The 25,362-nt window shown below is 44.2% G+C and overlaps 1 long non-coding RNA gene across 4 annotated transcripts; it reads left to right on the forward strand.

Moving 5' to 3' along the window:
* Positions 1 to 10,861: 10,861 nt before the first annotated feature.
* LOC123397205 lies at positions 10,862 to 13,565 on the forward strand. Of its 4 annotated transcripts, none has more exons than XR_006609941.1 (7): positions 10,863 to 11,247; positions 11,321 to 12,336; positions 12,426 to 12,590; positions 12,697 to 12,737; positions 12,816 to 13,059; positions 13,167 to 13,316; positions 13,458 to 13,565. It is a non-coding gene; the product is annotated as an uncharacterized LOC123397205 (long non-coding RNA). The 4 variants fall into 4 exon arrangements; XR_006609939.1 differs by having other exon boundaries at positions 10,868 to 11,247; positions 11,321 to 11,434; positions 12,254 to 12,336; positions 13,167 to 13,565; XR_006609940.1 differs by having other exon boundaries at positions 10,869 to 11,247; positions 11,321 to 11,410; positions 12,254 to 12,336; positions 13,167 to 13,565.
* The last annotated feature ends 11,797 nt before the right edge of the window (positions 13,566 to 25,362 follow it).

The following is a 25,362-nucleotide window of genomic DNA, read 5'->3' on the forward strand; positions in this document are numbered from 1 at the left end:
TCTTGGAGTTGCCCTTCTTGCCCTTCAAGTTTTTCTTGAAACTAGTGGTCTTATTCACACTTGATGTTCTTTCTGGATTTCTGACTCAACGACTTTCAACATCGCAAACAGCTCGGTGAGTGACTTATTCATCCCTTGCATGTTATAGTTCAACACTAAGCTCTTATAGCTAGGTGGCAGTGACTGAAGAACTCTGTTTGTGATAGCCTCTTGCGGGAGAGCAATCCCCAGTTCAGCTAGACGGTTAGAGTACCAATACATTCTGAGTATGTGTTCACTAACACACCCGTTCTCCTCCATTTTGCAAGCATATAACTTATCCGAAGTTTCATACCTCTCGATCAGGTCATTCTTCTCAAAGATAAACTTCAATTCCTGGAACATCTCATATACTCCATGACGTTCAAAATGTCTTTGAAGTCCCGATTCTAAGCCATACAAAACTGCACATTGAACTAATGAGTAGTCATCCTTATGCGACTGCCAAGCGTTCAAAACGTCTTGGGTCGCCGTTTCGGGTGGTGCATCACCTAGCATCGCATCAAGGACATATTTCTTTTGGGAAGCCATGAGGATAAGCCTCAGAATACGGGCGCAGTCAACAAAGTTGCTTCCATCACCTTTCAGCTTAGCTTTCTCTAGGAACACATTAAAATTCAGGGTTGCTATTGCGCGAGCCATTGCTCTACAACATAAAATTTTGCAAAGATTACCTAGACTATGTTCAAGATAAATGAGTTTAGCTAATCATATTGCTAATAAATTCCCACTCAAATTGACATCCCTCTACTCATTCGAGTATCGCATGATCCAAATTCACTAACTCAAGTCCGATCATCTCGTGAGTTGAGTTTAGTTTCAATGGTGAACATCTTCATGTTGATCATATCAACTATATGATTCATGCTTGACCTTTTCGTCTCTTGTGTTCCGAGGCCGTGTGTGTACATGCTAGGCTCATCAAGTTTAACCCGAGTGTTCCGCGTGTGCAACTGTTTTGCATCTGTTGTATGTGAACGTAGAGTCTATCACACCTGATCATCACGTGGTGTCTCGAAACGACGAACCGTCGCAATGGTGCACAGTGAGGGAGAACACAATTTTTATCTTGAAATTTTAGTGAGAGATCACCTTATAATTCTACCATCGTCCTAAGCAAAATAAGGTGCATAAAAGGATTAACATCACATGCAAATCATAAGTGACAAGATATGGCCATGAACTTGTGCTTCTTGATCTCCATCACCAAAGCACCAACATGATCTCCATCATCACCAGCGCCACACCATGATCTCCATCATCATGCTGCCATTGAGGTTGTTGCGCTAACTATGATGTTACTACTAAAGCTACTACTAGTGATAAAGCAAAGCATCACCAAGCGCAAAATAATTAAAGACAACCCTAAGTGTCACACCCTATTTTCACTATCACTTTTTTCTGTAATTCAAAAATCTGAGTTTATTAAAACTTTATCTAAACTAAGGTTGTGAGTGCCATGATTGTCATTGTGTGCTTGTATGCTTGATTATGTGATATCAAAAACCACATTTCTCATGACCTAATTATTTTCAAAACCTTTTTTTCTTATTTTTGGATAATTCAAAACCCTACCTTGGGTTGCACTACAAGTCCTTGATGGCAAGGAGTGCTCTTACCCAAAGTTGGTGATCTGGTTCTAGCACTATTTTTGTTCACCAAAACCATAAAATAATTATTTTATGAATTATTTTCCTATTTTATTTGCATGTCCATTTCTGAGGCCAGAAATGATATTCCTATATGGAAAAATACTTTTCTGCCTTAGAAAAATCTAAGAAAATTTGGACATACTAAGAAGGACATATATTTTCCATATATAAGATTTTCAACCCCTATTTATATTATTATTATTTGAGTAAAACCCTGAAAAACCTTTTCTGTCTGTTTTGACCTTTTGAAATATTTCCAAAAGAAACATTCTCAATAAATTCCTAGAAAATTCGAGTGGTATGCCTAAGCCATATTTGGTGCCCATATAAAATTTCACCTTGATCCAAGGTTGTTAAGGTCACCAAATAATTGCAAAACCCCTTCTGTCCAGTATGAAGTTAGAGAAACTCTACATAGCAAAGTTTATCCAATGGAGCTGAAACTTTGCAGGAGTGCCTTATACCTCAAATGAGGATTCCATGCCAAAAATGGGATTTGTGGGACTTTGTTTTGCCCACACTCTCTCTGGAAGGAACATATGTGGTCATTTAGGGATGTTTTCAAGTTTACAAAGCTAAACTTGTCCCATGAAGCTCAATCTTGGTGAAGCCCCTTGTTTTAGCACCAAACCCAATCATGTTAAGTTGCATAGCCAGTGGTGGGGTGCAACCACACCAAACCACTGTCGAGCACCTTCTCACAGTTGGGTAAAACCCCTCCTAACCTTAGCTAAACCCAATCCCTTTCTCCCAAACTCATAGGTTAGGTAGCTGACACAAATGCCTAACAACATTCAAGTGTCCCCTCTCTGGTTCAAACTAGATAAACTAAAATCTTCATTTTAAGCTTCAGCCCAAGGCTGACAAGACATGTTTCCTTGTCTCTCTTTGACCAGCCGAGGCTCCCACGGGACTCCAACGGCTAGGCATCTCCAAGCCAGTGCCCAGGACACGCTAGACACGTCCAAGGCACCCCAGAGCGCGCCAGCATGCCGTGGCATGCCAAAGCTGCGCTCTGGGCGCGCTATAGAGAGCAACCGAGGTGGGCACGACTCCCTCGGCCAGTTCCAGCCTCCCCGCGGTGTCTCTCCTCTCCCCTGATAGCCCGTCTACATCAGGAAGCCCTCAGGGCCCCTCCTTTCTCGCGCTAAGAGCCAGTGCGACGCGTGCCCGCGCGCACCAGATGCACCAGAGGAGCGCGGCCATGATAGCTCGCCTCTCCTCTCTCCCTCTCTCTTGTAGTGAGTCCTGGAGGTCCAAAACCACGTCCTGAGACCGTGGTTTCGACCCCAGCCTCTCTCTGCACCTCCATGGACGCCACGGTGGATCACCAGCGCCCCCGAGTCGGCTCATCGTCGCGGGCATATAAATAGCCCCTCCCCTCGCTCCAGAACCCATCACTCCACCTCACTGAGACCTCAATCACCTCCCTAGCCACCCCATTTAGCAAGCAGAGCCTCGGTGCTCGATATCAACCAAGGGCCCTTCGCCTTGGAGCTCCAGTCGATCTCCGGCTACACGTTTTCTCTCGCGTCCCTCTGCCCACCAGAGCACTCCCCGTGACACCAGGAAGCTTTCCCCGCTCTTCCCCAAGCAAATCTGTGCCCGTAGCTACCGCCTCCACCTTCACTCGAAACCCCTCCACCGCGGCTACCTCGTCGCTGGTGAACTAGAGCCCCTCCGCCGTCGACTCGACCAACAGCAGGTAGGCGATGATGAGCCGGACCCATTCTTGTTGTCATTAGGGCCCGATGACGTCCGTAGCCACGCCGCGTGCTCCTCCTCCTCTCTGGACAGAGGTAGGAGATGACCCCGACAGGTGTGCCCCACTTGTCGATGGCCCATCTCTCTCTCCCTCGCTGCCCGCAGCCACTGACCGCAGGGGGCCGTGTGTCAGGTTCAAACCTGACGGCACGCGTGCCTGGGCAGGCTGGTTGGCTGGCTAGTGGGCCGACCCAGTCCCATGCCATGCCAGGCCATGGGCTGTAGCCCTTTTTATTTTTATTTAAAACCTGATTTTAAATACTTTTTGTTAAAAGATTTAACCAGTGAAATAATATGATTCTTCCACTGTTATTTTTCTACAAATGTGTAGTATTTAGTAGAACCATTGGATGAATTTTTGCAAAAACTATTCTGTTTTACAATAATAAAAAGGGTTAAATTGGAATAGTTTTGCTTCTGTTATATGGATTTTAAAAATATTCTTTCACTAAAACCAGAGACAAATATTTTTAAAGTAACAATATGGATTTATCAGAATTAAACAACATTTTAAAGTGACTTTGTGATCTGTTTTGGAATGATCTACTTATTGCTTTTATTTATTACGACAATAAAAACCCGTGTGACGAAGGAGTTGGACTTGAATACCTCGAAGACCCCGGATACTTTGTCTGTAGTGGTGCACCGAGTATTTTGTGTGAGTATGGTTTCGGAAATGGGAATAGATTTATGATGTGTCGACCGTCCCAACCTTACATGTACGACCACGTTACCCCTTTATGGGACGGGGCTTTGTTGATTACTCTGGTCAGTGCTAGCAAAGAGCCACATTACTAGTGGCGGGAGTGATGTGTGGTCACACTCGTGATGGGGTCGTGCCAGGTAGGGCGACTATTCTGTTTTTACATGTTCCAGGCACACCGTTGGTCCCCGCATGGTTGATACTATCCAGAGTCGATGATCGTAAGACGTACAACATGTGGGTTGGGTACTAATCGAGTGGACCTCTTTGTCTAGTATCGTCAGGGGAAAGGCATTGATCGGGTACTTATCTCGGGTATGTTATATATCGCGAGTCATGGATGCCACAGAAGTTTCTCGAATCTTGTGGGTCCAGCATACTACCTCTGCAAAGTGTAGAACTATTCGAATAGCCGTGTCCACGATCAAGGACAGTTGGGAAAATCCTGCTTAAACTACATCTAGTCGTTTCCGCATAAACCAAGTGTGTGTGAGTATGTGGTAAAAGGTGTTTTATGAAACAGTTGATATGACCAAGTTTGGTCACTTGGCATATAGGGTGAACCCGGAGTGTTCAGCCCTTGATAGATATGTTGATAACTATAACCTATTCTTCAAATCAACATTTAGCTTATGCTGCATCCATGATCATTGTTTAATTCGCAACCAAGTTGTCATCCACCAAAGATGCATATTACTTGTTATCCTTCAATTGCATTGTTCATATCATGGGTTGTTTGCCAGTACATTCAAAAGTACTAATTGTTTTGCCACTAGTTATATTATTGACCACACATGGAAGGACCGGAGTTTGGAGAAGAGTACATCTTCGGAGACGGCCCTGCGAACTAGGACGCTCCTAGTCAGAATGCTTGTTGGTGTAGGCTGATGGCGTGGGCACCCACTTAGCCCTAAGATTTCCGCTACTAGTTGTATCCGTGTGATTTGTCCTTATAGGCCCTACCATGTGAACTTGAACATTCAGTGACGTGATGTAATAATTCGGTACTTGGATTTAAGACTCTTATTATTCAGCATCTGTGTGTTCGGTGAGCATTGATCTCTGGGATCACTGAGCACGTTCATTCGGCGATATCGACTCGTAAGTTGAGGTCCCCACACTATGCCTCCTGCAGGTTGCTGTAGCACCGACGTGCAAGTCAATATTCTAACTATTTCAACATGATCATCTCATACATCCAATATATCATATCATGTCTTTGGCCATATCACATAACTTGCATACCCTGGAAAAACAAGTTAGACGTCCTCTAATTTGTTGTTGCCAATTTTACGTGGATGCTCTGGGTATCTAGTATGATCGCATCTTACTTACGCAAAGCCACAACGGTGTTATGAAAATTGCTATTTAACCTTCTCCAAGAACCGCCTCGATCAAATCTGATTCAATAAAGTTGAAGAAACAGACACCCGCGAGCCATCTTTATGGAACAAGTTGCATGTTAGTCAATGAAACCAGTCTCTCATAAGCGTACGAGTAATGTTAGTCTGGGCCGCTTCAATCCAACAATGCCACTGAATCAAGAAAAGACTAAGGAGGGCACCAAATTGAACATCAACGCCCACAAACTCTTTTGTGTTCTACTCGAGATATCATCTACGCATGAACCTAGCTCTGATACCATTGTTGGGGAACGTAGCATGCGAAACAAAATTTTCCTACGCACACGCAAGACCTATCATGGTGATTATCATCTACGAGAGGGGAAATCGGATCCACATACCCTTGTAGATCGCTAAGCGAGAAGCGTTATGAAACGCGGTTGATGTAGTCGAACGTCTTCGCGATCTGAATTGCTAGCGTCCCACGAACTTTGTCCTGATCTAGTACTGAAAGCACGACACCTCCGTGTTCAGCACACGTACAGATCGATGATGATCTCCGTCTCTTGATCCAGCAAGAGAGACCAAGAGGTAGCTTAATTCTTCGACAACACGACAACGTGGTGGTGATGGTGGTGGAGCTACTCCGGCACGGCTTCGCCGTGCTGTACCGAACTAGCTACGGGGTGCCAAAAGCCTCTCTCACCTCCACTATATATAGTTAGGAGGGAGGGGTGGCTCCCTAGGGGAAAAAAACCTAGGGTCGGCCGGCGCAAGAGGAGAGGGAGGAGTCCTCCTCCAACACAACTTGGAAGGAGGAGTCCTCCTTCCCCAATTTGGTTTGGCCTCCTCTCCTTTCCTTTCTCCTTATTTCGGCCTAAGTGGCCTTCTTGGGTAGGCCACCAGCCCACTAAGGGCTGGTGCGCCACCCTTGGGCCTGTTTGGTTCTCTCCCAGGTGGGTGGCCTCTCTTGGTGGAACTCCAGAACCCATTCGTCACTCCGGGTACTTTACCGGTACAGCCCGAAAACCTTCCGGAAGCCAAATGGATACTTCCTATATATCAATCTTCGTCTCCGGACCATTCCGGAAACCCTCGTCACATCCGGGATCTCATCCGAGACTCCGAACAACATTCGGTTACGAACATCAATAATTCAACTATACTGAAACGTCACCGAGCCTTAAGTGTGGAGACCCTGCGGGTTCGAGAACTATGTAGACATGACCGAGACACTCTCCAGTCAATATCCAATAGCGGGACCTAGATGCCCATATTGGATCCTACATATTCTACGAAGATCTTATCGGTCGAACCTCTATGTCAAAGATTCAGTTAATCCCGTATATCATTCCCTTTATCCTTCGGTATGTTACTTTCCCAAGAATCGATCGTCGGTATCTCCATACCTATTTCAATCTCATTATCGGAAGTCTCTTTACTCGTTCCGTAATACAAGATCCCATGGCTAACTCTTAGTCATATTGCTTGCAAAGCTTGTTTGTGATGTTGTATTACCGAGTGGGCCCTGATCCATGCTAACTCAATGGACACCTTTGGAGATACCAGTAGAGCACCTTTATAGTCACTCAGTAATGTTGTGATGTTTGATACACACAAGGCATTCTTCCGGTGTGAGTGAGTTACATGATCTCATGGACGTCATAGGAATGTATACTTGACATGCAGAAAACAATAGCAACAAAATAACACGATCACTTGCTACATTTATAGTTTGGGTCTTGTCCATCAGATAATTCTCCTAATGATGATATCCCGTTATCAAGTGTCAACACTTGTCTATGGCTAGGAAACCTTAACCGATTAACGAGCTAGTCAACTAGAGGCACACTAGGGACATTGTTTTGTCTATATATCGACACAGGTATTTGTGTTTCCATTCAATACAATTCTAGCATGGATAATAAACGTTTATATTGAAACATGAAATTTAATAATAAATATTTTATTATTGTCTCTAGGGCATATTTCCAACACTTATTCCTTCATCCATTGTGATAACACCCAAAACTTGGAAACTTCAGCATACAAAATTCAACAGAAACCTTCATGTGATCCATTAGTAGGATAGGCGAACCATAAACATCAGGTACTATTATAAAGTGATTCGTATTTTATTATTGCATAAGGTACTATATTATAGCTTTTCCATGACTTATAGTGCCCGATATAATCCATAGAATCATCAAAACAAGCAAACTATGCAAGCAAAAATAGAATTTGTCTAAAACAGAACAGTTTGTAGTGATCAACAAAGACACCCTACTTTTGTAACTCTAAATAAATCTGAAAAATAAGGAAGACCTTATGAATTTGTATAGCAATACTGTGCAAAAAATTCACATCAAAAACACGTTCTTGTAAAATCAGAAAAATTATGCACTCAATGAAAAAGTTTCTGTTTAGCACCGTATCAATTCTACTTATCATTCAAATCATCCCAAGGCTTTACTTGGAAAAAACACTAAATTAAACAGAAAAACACAATCATTATAGTATAAATAATCATTTTATATCACACAAGCATAAAGTACACCAATAAAAATAAGATAACTATTGGGTTTCCTCCCAACAAGCGCTATTGTTTTAGCTAGGCATAATGCATATGATTAAGTGTTGCCATCCTTGACACTTGATACGTCTCCAACGTATAAATTTTTTATGAAGTATTTGTGCCATGTTTGCCTATGTTTGAAATACTTTTATATGGTTTTGATGCACTTTATATAATTTATTTAGGTCTAACCCGGAATGATGTTGTTTTTAGCAGAATTACCATGGTGTTGATTTTGTGCAGAAAATGGAAGTTCTCGGAATCGCGTGAAACTTTTCTATATTTTTTGAAGAAATAAGCAATGTTGGAGTGGAGAACCACCGAAGGGGAGCTACCTGTGGGGCACAAGCCAATAGGGCGCCCCCTAGGCTGCGCCCTGATGGCTTGTAGGGCCCATGTGGCTCCGTTCGGCGTGATTCCAACACTGAAAGTTCCTATATACACCAGAAACCCCAGAAATAAGGAGAGAACATCCCCTTTGCCATTGCAACTCTCTGTATCGACGAAAAACCCATATGGAGCCTTTCTAGTACCCCGCCGAAGAGGCAAAATTATCTCCGATGGCCATCTTCATCATCCCAACGGAGGCCATGATGTGGAGGGAGTAGTTCACCCTCGGGGTTGAGGGTATGTACCCGTAGCTATCTATTCAATCTCTCTCTCTCTCTCTCGTGTTCTTGAGATGACACGATCTTGATGTATAACGGGCTTTATTAATATAGTTGGATCATATGGTGTTCTTCCCTTCCCATCTTGTTGTGATGAATTGAATCTTTACCTTTGAGATCTCGTTATGTTGGATTTAATATTGGATTTGAAAACACTTAATGTTTGTCTTGCATGTGGATACTCGTAGTTACATTGAGGTATTCTATTGATTCACTTGATATATGTTATGGCATGAACTTGCGGATTTCGGTGACCCTCGGGATCTAAGGATTGGGGTTGATTGCATGTTTTCATACTACGTTCTTCGATAGAAAACTTGAGGTACTCCTTGAAGTTCTTTGTGTTGGATTGAATATGATGAATCTGAAATTGTTTGATGCATGTCATATAATTAGCCCACTGATATTTGAGGTGGCTTTGGAGTATGTAGGTGACATTTGGGTTGATTGATATGTATCATGGGTCTTATTCTAGTATGAACTCTAGGGTTGTTTCGACACTTATAGGAATAGCTCAAAAGATTGATCAAAAATAAATAAATTTGAGGTGGTTCTACTACCTACAATAATTTCATCTTATTGTTCTCCGCTAGATAGGAACTTTGAAGTGATTTTTTGTTGCACGTTGAGGGATCATCATATGATTCTACTATGTTAGCATTGTTGAGAGATTGCACTAGTGAAAGTAGGAAACATAGGACTTACTAACAAGCATTTATATAGTGTTTTGCTTGTTGTTTACCACTTTCTACCTTGCCGTTTTTATATTTTCAGATTAGAAAAACCTATATCTACTATGCATACTACACTTGTATCACCATCTCTTCGCCGAACTAGTGCACCTATACACTTTATCATTGTATTGGGTGTGTGGGGACACAAGAGATTTTTTTGTTTTTGATTGCAGGGTTGTTTGAGAGAGATCATATTCATCTCACATCTCCCACGAATTGATAAATCATAGGTCATCCACTTAAGGGAAAATTGCTACTCTCCTATAAAACCCTGCGCTTGGAGGCCCAACATAGTCTACAAGAATAAAGTTGTGTAGTAGACATCAAGCACTTTTCTGGCACCGTCGCCGGGGAGGTGAGTGCTTGAAGGTATATCTTTAGATCTTGCAATTAAATATTTTAGTTTCTTGTTTTTCACTAGTTTGGCATTTTAAAGAAAACTATAAAAAATGGAATTTAGGTTGCCTCATTTGCTTCGTCTCTATAATGTCTTTCGTGAAAATGGTGGTTCAGAAATTGCGCTCAATTGCTAGAGGAAGGATTTATGAAAATACTTAATGTGAAATCCTTGAATGATAAGCATGATAACTATATTGTTGGTATGAATTCTATGAATCCATGATGGTAGTGATATGCAAAGCCACAAGCTTGGTGATGCTATGCTTGATGAAAGTTATAATTTTAGTCCCCCAAGTTATGATGAGCAAATTTACTATGATTATAGCATGCCTCCTTGTAACAGCCCGAAACCAATGCTCCAGAAGATTCTCCTTTTATTCCGTTGCCGTTGTGTGATTTATTTGGTTGTCGCATTCATCATCGCATCATTTGCATCATCTACATAACATCAACACTCTATTGTCATTTGTATTCAAAACTTGCATTCGTTATTAGTTGTCGGTTCTCTCTGTTTTCGTCGTTGACAATTTTAAGTCCAATCACACACGCACGCGCCTGTGCCACTGTTTAAATATTGTTTTTAAAAGTGTGTATAAACTTTCTCGGATTGGGTTAAAAGTTAGCGTGCGGTCTTAATATAGTGTAGGTAGGTCGGCTGCCAAATTTGTTGCAATCGGAATTTGTTTGATACTTGAACCATTAAATATATAGTGACACTAACGAATCAGCTATTTTGCCGCCAGGTATCCTCTTTGCTGTCAACAAATCGTCAGGGGTAGTAAAGTTTTGCCATCAACTATTTAAACAGGATGTCGGCAAAGGTAGCATTTTTGCAGTCTTCTTACGCGTCGGCTGACGGCAAAAGGCTGCACACGGCTGCGCTTAACGGACCTAAAGAGACACATGATTTGCTGTCTTTTATTTGCGCCAGCTGACGGGAACAAAGAAAGCTTTTCCGTCTTCTGCTCTACTCCGAAAACGGCAAAGAGTGAAAAAATGAAAAAAAAACCAGCCACCCGAGACCGAAAACAGCTCCCCGCACCATGTTTCTCTAGCGACCTAATCCTCTCGCGACCTCACCTCTCGCGCGTAGAGCTAGCTAGGGTTCCCCACCACCGCCGCCCTCCCTTGTCGTCGCCACCAGACTCCCCGGTCGCCACTGCCGGCCTCCCCAATCGCCGCTGCCGTCGATCTCCGCTCCCTTCCCGCCCCACCGTGAGCGAGGAGACCGGCGAGTTCGCGCCTCCCTGCCGGTCGCCACCCGCTGCCCCCAAGGATCAGGGCCGGCCCCCCCCCCGTTCGTGTCGGTCGCCGCTACAGATCCTTGCCGCCCGCACCCCTTGACCCCGAGCCCCGCCCCCGTCTGGCAGGTACAACCTCTGCCTCTCAAAAATGCCATCTTCCCAGCCTCGTGCGTCTCATTTTCCTCTCCTCTTCCTGCAGAGTGGTGTCCTCTTCCCAGCCAAAGTCAGCTGAGTCGAAGCAGCACTTGCGAATCACAAGTCACCGGCCGTCAGCATTTTTTGGGATTTTGTATGTTCACTGCATCTCTTTCTGGTAGATGCTCACGCAGTCTTGCTTGACGAAATTCATCATTTTGATAATTTGGCAGTTAATTGACGAGATGGTTCTTTTCTTATCCTTATAGTATATGTTTCTGATGAATTTCTTGACTAACTCATTGGGGACAATATGTAGATATTCCTTCTTTCCTAAATACATATGCTGAAAGGAAAATGATTTTACTCCCTCCATCCGTGAAAGACTACACGTTTAGGCTTCACTTTTCCCCTAAAAGATTGTACGTCTGCGTTTTCTGGGATAATTTTACATTTTTCCCCTTGGTCTACACCTCGAGGTAACGCGGTGATAACAACTCAGTCCATTAATTTGGTTCAGGCTGCAAGCGAACCCCCAATCATCTTGCATTTTGCTTGTATTACTAATTGCTTTGGCCCACAGAATAAATGTGGTGGTGTGAATCCAAGAGTTCTCCTAGCTAGTGGAGTAGCGTAGATAGGGAAATAGGTGTTTCTTTGCAAAATGGTTAATCTGTCTTAGAAAATACAGAAGTGCAGTCTTTTGCGGAAGGAGGGAGTATATGAGATATTGACAGTAGAGATATTAAATACGTAGAATAAACATCAGATGGACCATACATATTTCTTGTAGAGATTGCCTTCTGGCACATCGCCAATGAATAGCAACGACCAATCTGATGGAATTCAAAACATGACCTGAAATAGACAAAAAAAACCAGTCTGATTAAATTTTCTTTAGGTTAGATGTTGAATTGCGAGATGATGTTGTTGATGTTGTTTATTAGATTGTTGTGTGAGTGCTTATGTTGGTTGTGCCGGTGCTTTTTATGTGGAGGGATCTTCTCTTCATTTTGAGGAGCACCGTCGGTCCAGTTGTCGTTGCCCTCGTCATTCAACTACTACCTCTACTGTCTAGGGGTGAGCTCGACTATCATCTCCTCCCCCTTCCCTATTTGCTCTGTTCCGGTCGTTGTGCTGATGCATCTAAATTTCTCTTTCATGTCAAGTCTCGTAACCTAGGCATCTCCCGTTCGAAGGGGCGGATTGTGGTGTACTGGTGTTCTAAAGAGTATATGTTGAAACACATAGATTACAAAAATCGGCGGAAGGCAATGAATTATCCACCACACCATCAAGGAAACTTGAGCCTTAAGGGATTCACGATACATTGGGTATATCTTTCCTCCAATCGATTTGTTCTACATAAGTTCTTTCTTGTCATACATGTTGCCAATTAATCCTTGTGATGAATTCCTAATCATGTTGGTTTGGTTGCAGGCGGCTCACCAGAAGGCTCTGGAGCCCAACCTTTTATTTAGGTATGCTTTGTCCCATAAGGCACCGTTCAGAAAAGCCACGCCTTACAATCCGGCTAACACATCGTCTGCATACACCAGCCAGACCGCCTACAATCGGCTAACCTAAGTTAGAGACGTGGCAACAAAGTTGAGAGGACCCGACTATGATGTGGCATCGGAGCCCCTTGACCACGAGTTGGTTATGATCGCTGGAGAGGGGAAGAAACATGGAAAGGAAGCTATTGCAGGAGACATGTTTCCTAGGTCCTCCACTCGCACTCTAGCTGAGCACAAGGCTCGGCTAGGTCTCCCAAAATCTTTTGTATGTGAACGTGCCACTCCGGTAAGGGCTGAGATGGAGGTCTTTTATACAAGTCCTTCTACATATGCTTTTTGTAATTCTTACATAATGTTGGATTTGAAGATGCGATTGTGATGTCATATTTGTAGTGCCTACTCGTGGAGAAGTTCATAGTGGAGAGGCGACTGGCGGCTGCGGAGAGGGCGGCGGAGAGGGCAGAGGAGAGGCGACTGGCGACTGAGGACTGGGCGGCAGAGAGGACGGAGGAGAGGCGACTGGCTGATGAGAGGACGCAGCAGGTGTTGTGGGCACAAAATACTCAAAACTTTCAAATGTTTATGGTTATTTCCTTAATATCCTAGCACAATTCCTTAATAGCCAACGCATGTACTCTTTTACTATCGGTGCTTAACCTTCACCACTCTTAACATAATTTGCAGGCTTATTGTATCCAGAATGGTATGCCTGCTTTCGGTTTTTCTGTCCTTACTCCGCATCCTATAGTTAGTTAACTGAATTATTTGCAAGGATCATTATTGCATTTCTTAGTCCGAGTGTCATTCTAACCATGTAAATACTTCATCCAGCATCCATCGACCCACGGATCGAATAATGTTGGATCTAAACATGCTCATGGTCCTGGCTTTGTTGGCAATAACCTTAATGGTTCTCCGCATCTTTGAGATCTGCTATGGTTAGTGCCTCCATATCTCATTTACAAGTAGAGACCACTTGAGATCTTCATAATTTAGAGACCACTTGAAGTTATATATTTACATAGAACTAGATGAGTCACCTGCACGTTTACGCGGCCTAACTGTCAACATATATCTACACATGCAATTTATATTTTAATAGGTCCTTCGGATAAATAGTTGGATCACGATTTTCATGTGAATATGCTTTACGAAATGTTAGTTCTGAAGTAAGTCATTGTATATGTTGATACTATTTCAACTTAAGAATCCAAAAATTATAAATTCATTCACACTAATTTCTAAAATACGACACATTTTTGTCAGTCTGTTTTTTCTTATACATCATCGGTTGGCAATGGCACCTAAGGAGGATAGTGGCGAAAGGTTTTAAACACTCACATAATATTTACTAATGTGACTTTTATATAGTAATCGATGGAGTATTTTTCTTCTTCATTCACATTTTAGACGCTTTCACAAAATATTTATATCCTGATTATTTTATTTATGCAATTTAAACTAGCTATAAATCAAGTTCATCGACCATACATGATTGGGATGTTCATAGGTATTGTAGAGCTTGTAATCTTTCCCTGATCGTTGTATGTGTCGCACTCTCAACTCTATGGTTCTGTTCTATAAATAAATTTTGAATAGATTTCTCTCCCTTTGCCCCCATTCAACATAAAAAATACTTCAAATTGAGCTCGTTGATCTTACATGATTGCAATATTAATAAGTTCTCCAAGAGATGGATGCCTTTTCCATAATGGTACTATCTGTCCTTCTACCTATAAACATATAAAACTGTTCCGTATATTCATAATTTTACCTAGGACTTTTATTATCATACGTCAAAAAGTTTGTAAGATGGCATCTGGAGGAAAAAGAGTTTGCGGTCAATACAACAATTGCTATTCTTATGTGTCCAGCCCATATAATTTGGCATATATTCGTGGTCAAAGGTTGTAAGTACGTACCGTATGTTTACTTTTGCGATTTAGATTACTTATTGTTAGAATATGTATTGATGCTTGCACATGGGTCCTTCCCATGACTATCTTTCATGAACAATAGTTCATTTAAACTGAAGCATATGCATGCCTTATGTCATTTTGCTATTTTTAGAATCTCAACCATTGAAGTTAGAACAGACATTTATATAATAGATGACATAGCAGAATATCAACAAAGCATAATTACAAAATGCTTAGCCTTAGTTCATGCGTACACATTCAAGAGAACACATTTATCTATTTTCCTGTAGCGAATCGATCCTAAAAACACATTTTACTTGAGCGTTATCTTTTTGGTGTTTCTTCCAACAAATACTGCTAGGGTGATACCTTGTTGATCTCTTGAGTGCACATATATACGCTCCATGCAAGTGTGCAAATTGTGGTATAAATAACCCAAATCATATTGGATCATTGGTTCAGAATAATTGGAAGTACAAGTACAGATTAATCCAAAAAAACACAAAGTTTTTGCTTATAAAAAACAAAGATAAGTAGACTGGACAAATCATGTAATGCTAAAATGACTTATGTGTTGATTGTACTTGCTGACTGGAGACCAAGTTATTTATTGTGTGCCAAAATTTGACATATGTGTATGATTTAATCTTGTAGGTTGCCATATGGATGCTCTTTGGACTACGATATTGACATGAAGACATTTATCGTGATGCCAAATATTATGTAGTAATGCCAAATATTATGACATGGATGTGCTATGGATTATGCTATATATATAGATGGATGGGATATGGATTATGTTATATGTTGTATGAATGTGCTATGGATTTGTAACGATTAAGACGCGGTCCTTTCCGATTTAGGGAACGAGGTCCCCAAAATGGAAAGGAACGCATCTAAGCGTTTCACAAACACGATAACATAGCATATACATAATAATAAAATGACAAATAGGGAATCGTTTGGCATCTCATAGATAAAATCATAGTTTACATCACACATTTATTAAGACAAGGTAGTTTCCCTATGGACTACATAATATGAGAAAAGGTTATGCTACCCTGCATGCTTGCTCACGATCACGACCATGCCTCAGCCTTCTGAATAGTTCACGTACAGGCGGTCGTTCTCCTCATCGTACTGCCACGTCAGCTGCGTGTCATCGGGATCACCTATGTCGGGCGTACCTGTACCTATTGGGGTGTTAAAGTAATCTGTGAGCCACGGGGACTCAGCAATCTATGACCTTGGTGCCAGAACTAGTCAAGTTGTTAGGTAAGGAAGGTTCAGTGTTTAGGTTCAGCATCCTAAGCATTTATGGTGGCTAACTTACGTAGGACAAGTTAATGATGATGGTCTATACTAGCGGGCGAAGACTAGCTGATCAATAAGTGATCCCGAACACCTACTTATGTCAAACATAACCCCACCATGTTCCCGTTCGAAGAGAGGTCTTCGAAGGGGACAATCACGGTTACGCACACAGTTGGCAATTTTATTGGAATTAGTTCAAGTTATCTAGAACCGGATGTTAACAAATATTCGAAGTTGCCAGATACCGCGGGCACGGCTTTCCGAAAGATTAAACCCTGCATGGGTGCTTCAACTAGTCCATCACAAATGGTCACGGGCCGCAAAGTAATCCTCTATCACGAATCTCGTGATCTCGTCGGATTCCTTAGAGGAAAACCTCGACTCTGGGGGGAACCAAAGCTTCACCGAGATTCCTATATGCAAGATATATCGCTAAGGTAAGACAAGACTAGCAGGACCCCCCGTCGTGTCAACGACCCCGATAAGAGCCGCGTATCTCAGTCTCAAGACACGACGGATGAGGGATGGTTACCACACCAAAACACCGAGTTGCCCCGGGGAGCCTAATAAGCTGTTGTGGGTTGGACCAACACTCATGAGGAGCACAGGCCCGGGTTGTTGATTAACTCCTCGGGGTTGCTATTCCCTATGCAGATTATTATTAAGTGATTAGCAGATTAAAACCAATGTTGGGTCCTGCTGGACAAGTCTTAACACTACACGATTTATTAAGGGGGTCCCCACAACAACCCCGAACGTGTTAGGAGCGATCAGTTATGGAATCAAACACCGGTAGCCGGAAACTATGGCGGCAATAACGGAACAAAACACCCGGTAAAAGGCTAGGCCTCCCGTCATATATCAACTATATAGGTGCATTAATTAAATAACAGATTCAACATAATGATATCAAACTCATGTTATCACATGAGACAAATTGCACCTGCAACTAGCAATGCTAACATTAGTAGCTGAGCAAGCCTACTTAGCCATTCAATATTTGCTAGGAGGGGAAAGTGTTTTGGTTTCATGGAAATATCAGGAGGCAATTATTTCAGTGTTAGGCAGCGAGCATATGACGAAGGAAACGTGAATCTAGGCACAACAAGACTAGAGATGGTATCAAGGTCATGTCATCTTGCGTGTGATGTCTTCACCTTGGAACTGCTCTTGTTCGTCCTGCACGTACTCTCCCGGATCCACGTACTCGCTCTTCGATCCCGGTGCTACCCAGCATAAAAATATCATTCAATGAACAACAGCAGCACATGATGCAACAAACACATGATGCATGAGATGAGAATGAACATGCATCTCTATTCTAGTCACCTGCATATGCATGAGAAGAAAATACAAACTTCTGGACAGAACTTCACTCTAAGCTATCTTGATGTGGGGACCCCGACTGGTAAGTCGAGATCGCCATGCCCAGTGATCCCAAGGATCAATGCTCACTGAACACAGATACTGCATAATAGAGTCTTACATCCAAATACTGAAATATTACATCAAATGACCGAAGGGTCAGGTTCCCAAACAGGGCCTAAGGCCAAATAAAACGGGTAAAACGGGTAGCGGAAACTCATAAGGGCTAAGCGGGTGCCCATGCCATCAAGCCTACACCGACAGGCATTCTGACTTGGAAGCGTCCTAGAGCGCAGGTTCATCTCCGAAGGCGTACTCATCGCCAAACTCCGGTCCCTCCTTGTCTGGTCAATAATATAACCAGTGGCAAGCCAATGAGTACTTTGAATGTACTCGCAAACAACCCATAATATGAACAATGAAAGTGAAGGATGACAATATCATGCATTTCTAGTATAACTCATCTGGGTGGATTGATCATGGATATGCATCAAGTTAAAGAATTACTTTTGAAGAACATGTTACAAATATCAACATATCTGCTAAGGGTTGAACCATCCGGGTTCACCCTACATGCCAAGTCATCGGACTTGTCATAACCTCAATGCATCAGTTGAGGGCTAAACCATCCGGGTTCACCCTATATGCCAAGTCACCGAACTTGGTCATATTATTATTATTATTGTAACAACACCTTTTTTAACACCACACACACTCATACTTGGTTTATGCGGAAATATCAGGACGTAGTTTAAGCAGGATTACGCAACTGTCCTTAACCGTGGACACGGCTATTCGAATAGTTTACACTCTGCACAGGTAGTACGCTGGACCCACGAGATCCGGGAAACTTTCGTGTCATCCACGACTCGTGGTATATCACATATACCCGAGGCAAGTACCCGATCATTATCTTTCCCTTGACGATACTAGACAAAAAGGTCCAATCGATTGGTACCCAGCCCACATGTTGTACGTCTTACGAGCACCGACTCTGGACAGTATCAACCATGCGGGGACCAACGATGTGCCTGGAACTCATAATAATGGCATAGTCGTCCTACTTGGCACGACCCCATCACGAGAGTGATGACAATCACTCCCGCCACTAGTAATGTGGCTCTTTGCTAGTACCGACCAGAGTAATCAACAAAGCCTTGTCCCATAAAGGGGTATCGTGGTCGTACTGGTAAGGTTGGGACGGTCGACACCTCATAAATCTAATCCCATTTCCAAAACCATACTCACACAAAACAAAGGTGCATCACTTCACCAAAAGTGACCACCAACTCATCATCACCCTCGGGCATTAGTGGCACCCGACAGGGTTTTCATAATCCTTTGATTTAACTCATCATCATGCTCATGATAATATGCTTCTATCTTTAGTTGTCAACATGGTATTAGCGTGACCCTCGAGGGGTAGGGTCAAACTCAATGCAATGGTCTTTTAACTCAACAAGTCAGCATCACACTAGCATGATCCTCATAGATGGTAGGGTCAATCTCATCATGCTTGTGCTCCGAGGAGCCATATGTATAACATCACCATCATGCAAGTGCTTCGAAGAAGCCTTCGGTACCATCACACCAATGATGAACCGACACTATGATCACATGCAATGAAAAGTACTTGCTATTCTAGCATGCATCAATTCATATGCTTAAGTCATGGTCAAAGGGCTGCTTGCCTTGGTCAGCTAAGTATCCGGGGTCTTCGAGGTCTTCCGCTCCGAATCCTTCGTCACTCGGTAATTCTATCGTCGAGAATAGAATAAATAAGAAATAGCTGACACAAAAACAGACCACAAATCACTTTTGAAAATGTTGCAAAACTTGGTTAAATTCAGGTTGTTATTTTGAAAAATATCTTCTCTTAGTTTTTACTAGCTAAGCATTTTTAATAAGTACAAAATAGGAGCTAACTATTGCTTTTAATGCCTTTATATTATTATAAAACAGATTCTGTTTTTGAAAAATATCAACAATGGCAGAATCAAATACTACTCATTTTTAGAAAAATATCAGTGGAAGAATTATATTTTTCCACTGGGTAGTTATTTTTACAAAAATCATTTTAGTCTCAGGTTTAAAAATAAAAGAAAAGGCCAAAGCCTAGCCTGGGAAGCAGGCCGGCCCAGCCAACAGGCTGCCAGGCGCGCGCGCGCCAGGTTTGAACCTGACGTGCGGGCCCGTGGGGTCAGTGGCTGTGGCTGCGCGTGGTGCAGCTCCAGGATGCCTACAGGTGGAGCCCACGTGTTGGGTTCTTCCCCTACCTCCGGCCAAGGAGGAGGATACGAACTCCGGTGAGGCTACCGTAGTCCATGGGCCTAGCTAAGGGCAGGAATGGGTTCAACATGCCTCCGCCTACCTGCAGGTGGTCGGGACAGCGCCGGAGAGGCTTGGAGTCGCCGGCGACGAGGTGGCCGTGGCGGAGGGGTTTCGGGATGTGGTTGAACTGGTAGCTAGGGGCACGGAAAAGCTCGGGGCTGTTGGGGGAAAGGTTCGTGGTGTTGAGGGGAGTGCTCTGGTGGGTCGAGTGTCGCAGGAGCCGGCGTGTAGCCGGAGATCGACCGGAGCTCCGAGGCGGAGGGGCCTCGGTCGATCTCGAGCACCGGGGCTCTGCGAGCTCGATTGGGTGGCTAGGGGGAGCTAGTGGTCGTGCAGAGGCTACTGGAGGGGTGCTGAGGTGCCGGGGAGGCCTATTTATAGGCTCGCGACGGTGAGCCGAACTCAGTGCGCCGGTGACTCACCGCGGCACGTGTGCGTGCACAGTGAGGAGCTGGCTGCGAAACCACGGTCTCCGGACGTGGTTTAGGACGCTCTGAAGCATCGGCTGCCGAGGGAGAGGGCGTGGGGTCGAGCTATAGTGTCCGTGCATGCTCGGCCGAGTCGGGTGCGCGCGGGCATGCGTCGCCCGAGCTCTAGCGCGGGGGAGGAGGGTCCGTGGCGGCTGCTTTACACTGAGGGGTTGTCGGGGGAGGTCTTGGACACTTTGGGGAAGGTTGGAACCGGCCGGGAGCGTCGTCCCCTTTTCGCTTGCTCCTTGCAGCGCGTCCAAACCGCAGTTTTGGCATGCCACGGCATGCTGGCGCGCTCTGGGGCACTTCAGACGTGTCCCTCATGTCCTGGGTGTTGCTGGGAGTGTATCTAGCCGTTGTGTGCTAGTGAGAGCACTGGCTGGTCAAGGGGGACAGGTTTTACTAGTGCTGTCAGCCCTGATCTGTGGCACAAATTGGAGTTCTTGTCACTTGTGATTTGAACTGGGGAGGGGCCAGTTGACTCGGTGTTTAGGTTGGTCTGGGGCACTAATACACCAAGTATGAGGCTCTGACATTGGGTAAAACAGTGGCTAGGTGGGTTTTTACCTTCCTGTCAGAAGGTGTTCGACAGTGGTTTGTGGTGCTTCCACTCCACCATTGGAACTGCAACTTAACAGGTTTGGTCTTGGGGTTAAAGTAGGGGTTTCCACCAATTTTGAGCTCCATTGAACAAGTTTAGCTTTGTAAACTTGAAAATGCATGAAAGTGGCCAGATCTGTCCTCTCCAAAGGGAGTGTGACTAAACAGAGTCTAGCAAATCTCATTTTTGGTGTGGAGTCCTCATTTGAGGTTCCAAACACCCCTGCAATGTTTTAGCCCTATTAGACAAACTTTGCTATGTAGAGTTGTTCCAACTCTATACTGGACAGAGAGGGTTTTAGGCTCATTTGGTGACCTTCCCCACCTTGGATCAAGGTGAGATTTTATGTGAGCACCAAATATGGCTTGGGGAGGCTCCTGTAATTTAATGGGATTTTATTGAGAATATTTCCTTTGGAAATATCTCAAAAGGTTAAAACAGACAGGAATGGTTTTCAGGGTTTTACTCAAATAATTATAATATAAAATAGGGTTGAAAATCTTATGTATGGAAAATATATGTCCTTCTGAGTTTCCATGATTTTACTCAGAATTTTCTAAGGCAGAGAAGCATTTTTCCTTGTGGGAATATCATTCCTGGCCTTAGAAACACACATGTATTTAAAATAGAAAAATAATGTTTTAAATCATTACATAATGTTTTTGGCAAATAATAATAGTATTTGAGTTCAGATCACCAACTTTGGTTGGGAGTGCTACTAGGCATCATGAGCTAGTAGTGTAACCCAAGCAAGGTAGAGGTGATCTGGTGTCAAAGGAAAGGGTTTTGGAAATTCATTTTTAAAAATAATAAATTTACCATGGGTTTTGGATCAACAAGCAAACAAGCATACATTCATACAAGGCATTCATAGCATTCACAACATCCTTAGAAAAAGTTTTAACAAGCCCGGATTTTTGCAACTTAAAACATTGGTGGTGAAAAACAGGGTGTGACAGACCTATCCCTCTTACAAGAATCTCGTCCCCAAGATTCCTAAGCTAGGCGTTAAATAGCTGTGGAAATTCTGATTGGAGATAGTCTTCACGTTCCCATATTGCTTCTGCTTCGGTATGGTTGCTCCACTGAACCTTGAAATACTTGATGGTGCGGCTTCTGGTGCAACACTCTGCTTCATCCAGAATGCGAATCGGCTTCTCGCGGTAGGTAAGGTCTGGTTGAAGGTCAACAGCTTGGTGGTCAATGTCCTTGCAATGATTGGAATGGTTCGACACTTGTAACACTTCCGGAGTTGTGACACGTGGAACACGTTGTGTACACCCGAAAGTTCTGGGGGTAGCTCCAACTGATAAGCCACTTCCCCGCGCCTTGCCGCAATCTTGAAGGGTCCAATAAACCTTGGGGCTAGCTTCCTCTTGACGTGGAAACGCTTGGTTCCCTTGAGAGGCGTAACGCGCAGGTACACCTGGTCTCCGGGAATGAACTCCACATTCTTGTGGTGGGAGTCCGCATAGCTCTTCTGTCGTGACTTAGCTGCCTTCAGGTTTTCTTGGACAAGCTGCACCTTTCTTTCCGCTTCCTGCAGCGCTTCTGGCCCAAAAACTAGTCCTTCTTCGGTTTCGGACCAATTGAGTGGGGTGCGACACTTTCGCCCATATAGCACCTCGAATGGAGTCATTTGAAGATTGGACTGGTAGCTGTTGTTGTATGAGAACTCAGCAAACGACAGACAGTCTTCCCATTTGGCACCATGAGCCAAGACACATGCACGGAGCATGTCCTCGAGTATCTGGTTTACCCTCTCGGTCTGTCCGCCCGTCTGCGGGTGGAAAGCCGTGCTGAAAGAGAGCTTGGTTCCGAGAGCTTCTTGAAACTTCTTCCAGAATCTTGAGGTGAATTGCGTGCCGCGGTCGGACATGATCTCCTTAGGAACTCCATGAAGGCTAACGATCCGCTCAATGTAGAGGCTAGCCAACTTGTCGCCCCCGTAGGTGGTGTTGACCGGAATGAAATGAGACACCTTAGCTAAATGGTCGATGATGACCCATATGGAGTCATGACCCCTGCTTGACCGGGGTAGTCTGGTAATGAAGTCCATGCCGACCTTGTCCCATTTCCATTCTGGCACTTGAAGAGGTTGTAGCAGCCCAGCAGGTCGCTGATGCTCAGCCTTGACCCGCTGGCATACATCGCACTTAGCGACGTAGGAGCCTATTTCTCTCCTCATGCCATGCCACCAGAATCGTTCTTGGAGGTCTTGATACATCTTGGTACCACCGGGATGGATGGAGTATGGCGTGTCGTGGGACTCTTGCAGGATCAAGTCCTCGAGTTCGGCCTTGTTGGGCACGAATAAGCATTTCCCGTACCACACCACTCCTTGATCATCAACCGAGAACCCTGGGGCCTTGCCTTCCCGAATCTTCCTCTTGAAACCTTCAATACTCTTGTGTCCCACCTGGGCTTCCTTGATATCATCAGCCAGAGTTGGTTTGACTTCGAGGTTGGCCAGGTATCCTGGTCCGACCAACTCCAATCCGAAGCTTTCCATCTCTGTTGGGGAACGTCGCATGGGAAACAAAAATTTTCCTACGCGCACGAAGACCTATCATGGTGATGTCCATCTACGAGAGGGGATGAGAGATCTACGTACCCTTGTAGACCGTACAACAGAAGCGTTAGTGAACGTGGTTGATGTAGTGGAACGTCCTCACGTCCCTCGATCCGCCCCGCGAACAATCCCGCGATCAGTCCCACGATCTAGTACCGAACGGACGGCACCTCCGCGTTCAGCACACGTACAGCTCGACGATGATCTCGTCCTTCTTGTTCCAGCAAGAGAGACGGAGAGGTAGAAGAGTTCTCCGGCAGTGTGACGGCGCTCCGGAGGTTGGTGATGACCTTGTCTCAGCAGGGCTCCGCCCGAGCTCCGCAGAAACATGATCTAGAGGAAAAACCGTGGAGGTATGTGGTCGGGCTGCCGTGGAAAAGTCGTCTCAAATCAGCCCTAAAACCTCCGTATATATAGGTGGGAGAGGGGGGGCCTTGCCTTGGGGCTCAAGGAGCCCCAAGGGGGTCGGCCGAGCCAAGGGGGGAAGGTCTCCCCCCCAAACCGAGTTGGACTTGGTTTGGTGGGTGGGAGTCCTTCCTTCCCTTCCCACCTCCTCCTTTTTTTTTTCTTTCTCTTTGATTTTTCTTCCAATGCGCATAGGGACCTTCTGGGCTGTCCTACCAGACCACTAAGGGCTGGTGCGCCACCCTCAAGGCCTATGGGCTTCCCCGGGGTGGGTTGCCCCCCCGGTGAACTCCCGGAACCCATTCGTCATTCCCGGTACATTCCCGGTAACTCCGAAAACCTTCCGGTAATCAAATGAGGTCATCCTATATATCAATATTCGTTTCCGGACCATTCCGGAAACCCTCGTGACGTCCGTGATCTCATCCGGGACTCCGAACAACATTCGGTAACCAACCATATAACTCAAATACGCATAAAACAACGTCGAACCTTAAGTGTGCAGACCCTGCGGGTTCGAGAACTATGTAGACATGACCCGAGAGACTTCTCGGTCAATATCTAATAGCGGGACCTGGATGCCCATATTGGATCCTACATATTCTTAGAAGATCTTATCGTTTGAACCTCAGTGTCAAGGATTCATATAATCCCGTATGTCATTCCCTTTGTCCTTCGGTATGTTACTTGCCCGAGATTCGATCGTCATTATGCGCATACCTATTTCAATCTCGTTTACCGGCAAGTCTCTTTACTCGTTCCGTAATACAAGATCCCGCAACTTACACTAAGTCACATTGCTTGCAAGGCTTATGTGTGATGTTGTATTACCGAGTGGGCCCCGAGATACCTCTCCGTCACACGGAGTGATAAATCCTAGTCTTGATCCATACTAACTCAACTAACACCTTCGGAGATACCTGTAGAGCATCTCTATAGTCACCCAGTTACGTTGTGACATTTGATACACACAAAGTATTCCTCCGGTGTCAGTGAGTTATATGATCTCATGGTCATAGGAACAAATACTTGACACGCAGAAAACAGTAGCAACAAAATGACACGATCAACATGCTACGTCTATTAGTTTGGGTCTAGTCCATCACGTGATTCTCCTAATGACGTGATCCAGTTATCAAGCAACAACACCTTGTTCATAATCAGAAGACACTGACTATCTCTGATCAACTGGCTAGCCAACTAGAGGCTTGCTAGGGACAGTGTTTTGTCTATGTATCCACACATGTAAATGAGTCTTCATTCAATACAATTATAGCATGGATAATAAACGATTATCTTGATATAGGAATTATAATAATAACTATATTTATTATTGCCTCTAGGGCATAATTCCAACAGTCTCCCACTTGCACTAGAGTCAATAATCTAGCCCTCACATCATCATGCGAATTACATTGTAATAAATCTAACACCCATACAGTTCTGGTGTTGATCATGCTTTGGCCGTGGAAGAGGTTTAGTCAGCGGGTCTGCTACATTCAGATCCGTGTGCACTTTGCATATATTTACGTCCTCCCCTTCGACGTAGTCGCGGATGAGGTTGAAGCGTCGTTTGATGTGTCTGGACTTCTTGTGAAACCGTGGTTCCTTT

The sequence above is a fragment of the Hordeum vulgare genome, chromosome 5H, assembly GCF_904849725.1.
Source record: "Hordeum vulgare subsp. vulgare chromosome 5H, MorexV3_pseudomolecules_assembly, whole genome shotgun sequence".
NCBI classification, from domain to species: Eukaryota; Viridiplantae; Streptophyta; class Magnoliopsida; order Poales; family Poaceae; genus Hordeum; species Hordeum vulgare.